The sequence below is a fragment of the Sapajus apella genome, unplaced genomic scaffold, assembly GCF_009761245.1.
Source record: "Sapajus apella isolate SASKATOON/1434 unplaced genomic scaffold, GSC_monkey_1.0 scaffold158, whole genome shotgun sequence".
In the NCBI taxonomy this organism is placed as follows: domain Eukaryota; kingdom Metazoa; phylum Chordata; class Mammalia; order Primates; family Cebidae; genus Sapajus; species Sapajus apella.
The window spans coordinates 2,509,251-2,515,961 of record NW_022437098.1 but is presented as its reverse complement, the minus strand read 5'-3'; the positions used below and the strand labels follow the sequence as shown (position 1 = coordinate 2,515,961).

Genomic DNA, 6,711 nt, shown 5'->3' with positions numbered 1-6,711 from the left:
CAGCCTGTGTCCTCCCACTGCACAGAGCCCCCACAAGCCTGTGCCCTCCCACTGCACAGAGTCCCCACCAGCCTGTGCCCTCCCACTGCACAGAGCCCCCAAAGAGCTGGAGCCCGACTCTGGGCTGCATCAGGGACAGATGAAGTCCTGGATCCTCAACACAGGCCTAGGGAGTCGAGCCCACCTACCCTCCAAGGGGATGGGGAGAGACAGGGAAGCCCCGCCATGGGAACCCGGACCCCCTGCAGCCCACTGCCTGTCCCCTCACCCTGCCGTCATGGGTCAGCAGGATCGAGTCACTCTTGATGTCCCGGTGGATGACGTCCTGCTTGTGGAGCACCAACAGGGCCTGCAGCACTGCCAGGCACACGGCCGAGATCTGCTCCTCGTTCATCCTGTGGGTGGGGGCAAGCAGGCAGTGGACAGTCCCCCAGGGGCTGAGAGGAATGAAGCCCTGCCTTGGGCTGGGAGGAACCTGAGACAGCTTGACCCCACTCTGGAGCTAGAGGAATGGAAGACACGACCCCATGCCTGGGGGGGTCGAGGGGGACGCAGCACAGCTGGTTTGGAGATGTGGCCCCACCCCAAGCGGTCTGGAGGGGACCTGGTCATGTCACAGGAGGAGTCTGAGGCCCCTGCAGTACCTGGTGTGGTGACAATGTCGGTGAGGGCGCCTCCTTCCAGGAACTCCGTGACCACCCAGAGCTCGTCCCCCACCAGGTAGCTGTTGTACATCTCCACCACGTTCTCATGCTGACAGTCCCACATGATCACCGCCAGTGTGGGGGCCGGGTCAGCGGTGGAGGGGGCGGGAGGGGGGCAGAGGGGAGCGGGGGGGCTGCCCAGGCCCGCCTCAGACCCAGCCACTGCCGCCCCCTGGGCCCCCTTGCAGTAGTTCTACATCGAGCTTGTGCTCATGGGGCCACCTGGACTGCCCTCCCCTGCTAGTGCCACAGCCACATGGGCCTCAGAGGCAGCCTAAAGCCCACACCTCCCTTCTGGGTGCACTCCCCTGGGACAACGCCCATCTCAGGTCAGTCCTGGGCTGGTGCTGGGGGGAGGTGGGAAGAGCATTCGAGCTCAGGGCTGAGACCCTGGACAAGCAGGTATTGGGCAAGGATGAGAGAAGAGGCGTGCGCGTGGGGGCGGATGAGGAACCCAGGTGGGGAGCTTCTGGTGCAGCCGGGTGCTGTGATGCATGGCGGGTCGAGAGGGGCTTCATACACCCGGCAAAGGGGGGCAGGCTTCCTCTTGTCAGGGTACTGCGGGGCACTGCCAGGGTAAGGTGGGACGGGGATGGGGTGGGCCTGAACGTGAGAAACTTCCTCTTGGTGGCTGTGTGGGCTGTGCTGAGCACGCCCGAGTGAAGGCTGGGGCGGGGCCTGGAGTGAGAGACAATGGCCTGGGGCTGACAGGCTGGGGTGGGGCACGGGAACCCAGGAGGGGCAGGTCTGGAGGACACTGTACCCTGGAGCCCAGGTGGGCCTCAGTGGATGTGAGGGGCCTAGAAGACACTGGGTGGGGAGTCAGTGGGCCGAGGAGCCCTGGGTCAGGGGCTCAGGGACAGAGACGTGGGTGAGGACAGAGGCAGGGACCTACCTGGGGTGGAGGAGATGGCCTGGGGGTGAGGAGCAGTGAGGGGAGGAGGGGGGCCTGGCCCAGCACAGAGGAGTGCAGGGAGAGGAGGGAGGGCAGGGAGAGGAGGGAGAGGAGGGAGGGCAGGGAGGGAGGACGGCAGGGAGAGGAGGGAGAGGAGGGAGGGCAGGGAGGGAGGACGGCAGGGAGAGGAGGGAGGGCAGGGTGGAAGGACGGCAGGGAGAGGAGGACAGCAGGGCAGCAGCTTCCGCACCTTGGTGAAGAGCAGCTCACGCCTCTGCTGCTTGTGCAGGTCCATCTTCTTGACTGCTACCAGCTTACCTGCGCTGCACATGGTGGCGATGCACACGATGCCCGTGGAGCCCTGGCCAATCTTGATGCAGTTGTCCAGGTAGGATCAGGGGTCACCTGGGTCCACCACCAGTTGCAGGGCAGCCTGGAACTGCTCATGGGATACGCGCTGTGGCTCCTGCTGTGTCGAGCGGGGGCCAGGGGGCCCGGGAACAGCAGGGGGTTGGGGGCGGCAGGGGCTCGGGCTGGAGGGGCCAGCTGGGGCTCTGAGGCATGGGGGTCCAGTACTCCACGGCTGGGGGTGCCTTGGGCTCAGGTGGGAGGCCGGGAGGAGGAGGAGGACTAGGGGACGGTCAGGCCACCCACTGATGGCCCATTAGGGGCCACGTCGTGAGGCTGCCCATGAAACAGGAGAGAGAGGTAACTGTCAGTGAAGGGTGTCTGGGGCCAGCTCTGCTCCCTAAGCAGGGGAGAGGCCCAGCGATGGGACAGACACATGGGTGGTCAGGATGAGATGCAAGGTGGGTGGGGCAAGGCTGGAAGGTGGGGACGGGAGAGCAACAGGCAGGGGACCTCGGGGCCCTGGGGTGGGGGATGGGTTACCTGGGCACCCCAGGATGGGTGGTCGGTGTCAGCCCTCGGGTAGGTGTTAAAGGGCTGGCCAGCTGCCAGTTTAACCCCACTGGCCAGACCAGAAGGCTGAGGGGTGCCGATGTCAGGCCCAGAGAGGGGGCGTTTGTCCCGGGAGGACTCCTAGGGGCCCCCTGAGCCCTCCCTGTAAGACTTGGGCCTCTTTTCTGGCCCCGCCCATCCCCTGTCACCACTGCTGCCACCTGTCTAGCTGTGACCAGCAATCCAGCCTCGACTGCCTGCCTTCCCGGGACCACTCTGGCCATGGTGACCGGCTCCTCTGGTATCCCATTTTCCTGGCGGGCACAGGCGGGCAGCGATGGGCTGTCTCTCCGAAGGGAGTTGGAGCGTGTCACCGACATGTTCTCAAACTTGCCCAGCAGCAGCGTGAGGGCTCCATCCGTGGCACCTTTGCTGCCCCGCACGATGGTCTGGGGTCCCGGGCAGTGGTGGGTGGGGGCCCAGCAAGGAGTGGGGCACACAGGACAGGCATCCAACACGCAGGGACAGGACGGCACGACACACACAGAGACAAGACAGAGACGCAATGAGGAGATGCCATGGAGTGATGATGGCATGGACGGTGGCCCCTCCCCCGCTGGGATGTAGCTGCAGGGTCAGAGGAGTGATGGCCACGGCTAGGCTGCTGCCTCCCTGGGCTGGGTGGGACCCCGGAGAGGCACCCCTTGTTTTTTTCCTGTTCCCCAGATGGGCAGCACAGTCCTGCCCTGTGGGGTGGAGGGGAGGGAGGGCAGAAGCTGACCCACCCCATAATCAGGCCAAGGGCTACAAATTACAGGATGCTGGGGCCAGGCCTGGGCTGGCACTTCCTCCCCTGTGGGCACCAGTGTTCATGAGCCCCAAAACCACACTCTCTGCTCCCATGAAGGACAAGGGGTGGAAGACAGGGAGAGTCACAAAGGCCTGGCCCCAAAGTAGAGGGCAAAGGGGTTCCAGGAGCCAGGTCCCAAATACAAACCCATGTGGGAACCAGGCAGGGCATCCAGGGCATCCCGAGTCCCCCCATCCCCACCCTCCATGGTCTGAGTTGTGTCATACACGGCCCCTCTGCCCCCTGCTCCATTTCCAGGCACACAAGTGTCCTCGCTGCCCCGCTGCCCTGTGGCTCTCTCCCTCCACTCTTTCAGATCTTTGCTCAAGCTTCAGCTGGCCGCCTGTCATCTAAAATGCCAGCCCCTGCCCTGCCTGACAGCGGCCGACATGGAGCACGCAGGCATCTGTCTGCTCCTGGCTCTGCCCTGTGCATGCTCCTGGGGGCAGGGATTGATTTTTCCTGTCTGCTTTGGGTCCCACTATATCTCAGCACCCAGATCAGTATCTGGCTCACAGCAGGGGCTCAGTGAACTTTTGCTAAACCACGGATTGATGAGGTGGTTGTGCAGGGGCCACAGTGAGCTGAGAACATGGGCCCTGTCCGGGGCTGCCAGGCATCTGCAGCTGGAGGCCTGCCTCTAATGCGCAGGAAACACTGATCCCACAAAACCCGTGGCCTGCTGCTGCCCCATCTCTCTTGGCCATGGCTGTCTGCCTGAAGCCAGGCCTTGCCCAGGGGCCCCAGGAAAGCAAAGTGGACACAAGGCCAGACTTTGCTGTTAGAACAGGGGGTTGAGGCCAGGTATGATGGCTCACCCCTATAATCCCTACACCTCGGGGGGGGCTGAGGTGAGAGGATCACCTGAGGTCAGAGTTCGAGACCATCCTGGCCAACATGGTGAAACGCCATCTCTACTAAAAATACAAAAATTAGCTGGGCATGGTGGTGGGTGCCTGTAATCCCAGCACTTCGGGAGGCCGAGGCAGGAGGATCACCTGAGGTCAGGAGTTCGAGACCAGCCTGGCCAACATGATGAAACCCCATCTCTACTAAAAATACAAAAATTAGCTGGCCATGGTGGTAGGCCCCTGTAATCCCTTGGGAGCTACTCCGGGGGCTGAGGCAAGAAGGAGGCTGAGGCAGGAAGGAGGCTGAGGCAGGAGAATTGCTTGAACCCAGGAGGTGAAGGTTGCAGTGAGCTGAGATCGCAGTGCCACTGCACTCCAGCCTGGAAGACAGAGCGGAACTCTGTCTCAAAATAAAACGGAACAAAACAAAAACCAGGGGGTGGAGAGGGCCCTGGGAGACCTGGGGCCCGGCCAAGGGCAGCAAACACAAGCGCCCACAGGGCCCCAGGTCAGTGCTGGCCACAAGGCACTGTGTGTGAATTCAGGTGCCCTATTTCCTGGTGGGACAGTCACAGCCAGGCCTCACATCTGGCAAGCCAGGCAGGGGCTGGAATTTTGGAAACACATGCCGGTGGCCACAGAGCCAGGCAGGGCGTGGAGCAGAGGGGGTCGGGCGTGGAGCAGAGGGGGTCGGGTGTGGCCTATGGCCCACAAGAGCCAGGGCCATACCTTCGGAGGCTGCTGCCACTCAGCTCCAGCTGGTCTGTTACCAGAAGCCAACAGCTTTGAAAGTGAAGTCTGTCACTTTTTAAGTGGTGGCAAAGAAGTCAAGGCATTCAAAAGCACCCTGCGTGGGCCACAGGGACCCTTCCATGGGCCGTCACATTAAGGCTGCACTTGTATCTATGGCCAACTTGCGGGTCTTGGTCCTCCTCCCTGCCAGGCTGGGCTGGGCACCGGGAGAGGTGAGTCCAGGCACACCCATCTCCACCCGCTGGAAACAAACCTGGCGAGCTCCCCCTGGCCTGCGACCCTTCCCAGTCCCCACTGACCACGGGAGAGAGTCCAGGCTCTGAGGCTGGCTTCCCGAGGCCCAGCACAGGCTCCCGCCAGGCCAGCCTCATGCCAGGCCACACCCAGATACCGGCTCTGCAACTCTTATAATTTCACATGGAGGCAGGAGAGGGGTTAAGAGCATGGGGCTTGGAAACAGATGTTGGTTCAAATCCCAACCTTGCCATTTTGCTCTAGATGGCAGGAAAAAAAACCCAAAACCAAAAAGCCCACAGTATTCCACAGCGGTGATTTCCTCCAAGAAAGCCTGGCTTCCCCGAATCTGCTGCCATCCCTCCTCCTCCTCTTCAGCCACGGTGTCCACTCCTCCCAGAAGCTTGCCTGGACCCATGGTCTGGGTCAGGTGCCTCCTCCGGGCTCCCCCATCCAAGCCCTGACCACTGGGGACTGTTACCCTCTGGGAACGGGTCTGTCCCTCACTGCCAGGAGCTCTTGAAAGGCTCAAGGGTGGGATGGGTGTGGTCTGGGGACAGGAGGATAGTGCCCAGGGCATGAGGCTCAGGTTGGAGGCTCATGTGGGGGCTGTCAGATGGGTCATGGAAGCCTCAGGTTGGGATGGCATGGGTTCTCAGAACTTGGAGCCAGTGGGTGGAGGGTGGGTGAAGGGCCAACCTTGGACCCAGGATTAGGGTGGAAGTTGGGGTTGTGTCTCTGTTTCCATGTAAGTGAGAAGGTGTTGGTTACAGGGTCAAGTGTGGGGTGAGGGCCAGGCCACTCTGGGGGTGGGTGTGGGCTGGGGGAGGTGGTGGTGGGTGCCGCATACTTTGGGGGCCCTGGGCTGGATGGAGGTGATGCAGGCAGGGTCGACGAGGGGCTTGGGCCGGCGAGCCGACTCCTCCATCAGGCTCCGCCACTGGCCGGGCAGCCCGGTGAGCTTCTGCTCGTGCTGGTCGAAGCCCATGTGCATGCGGTGCTCAAAGTTGGATGGTGCAGAGATCTCTACCACTTCTTCCTCTTCCCAGACATGGTGCCGAGGTCTCAGTGCGGCCTGCGCAAGGGAATCATGGTGGCTGAGTGGCAGCAGTGAGCCTGCCCTCGTCTTCCTCCTCTGCCCCTAAGCTGTCCCTTCCACTCTCATCTTCCACCGGGACCCACAGGAGTCAGCAGCCCCCTTCAGGTCTCCCTGCTCACCCCCTACCCCATCTGCACAGCACACGCAGCCAGAGGGCACCTGTGAGCACCCGAGGGCCACGTCCCTCTGCTCAGAACCTTCCTGCCTGTCTCTTATGGGCCCACAAGGCCCCGTCGCCTCTCTGTTCTCATCCCCTGGAGACCTCAGGGCCTTTGCAGGGGCTGGTCCCTCTGCCTGGAGCTCACTTCCCAGTGTCCGCACAGGGCTGCTCCTCCCCTCCTTCAGTTCTCAGAGCAGCAAGGACTCCTTTCCTGACCTCCTTTCCCCAAGTTCGATACCAGCCTGGCCAGCATGGTGAAACCCCA

General features: G+C 62.5%; 1 pseudogene; it reads right to left on the bottom strand.

The window, feature by feature from the left end:
* LOC116541892 overlaps nucleotides 1–6,240 on the bottom strand; it is a 7,966-nt pseudogene extending 1,726 nt beyond the window's left edge.
* Between the last annotated feature and the right edge of the window lie 471 nt (nucleotides 6,241–6,711).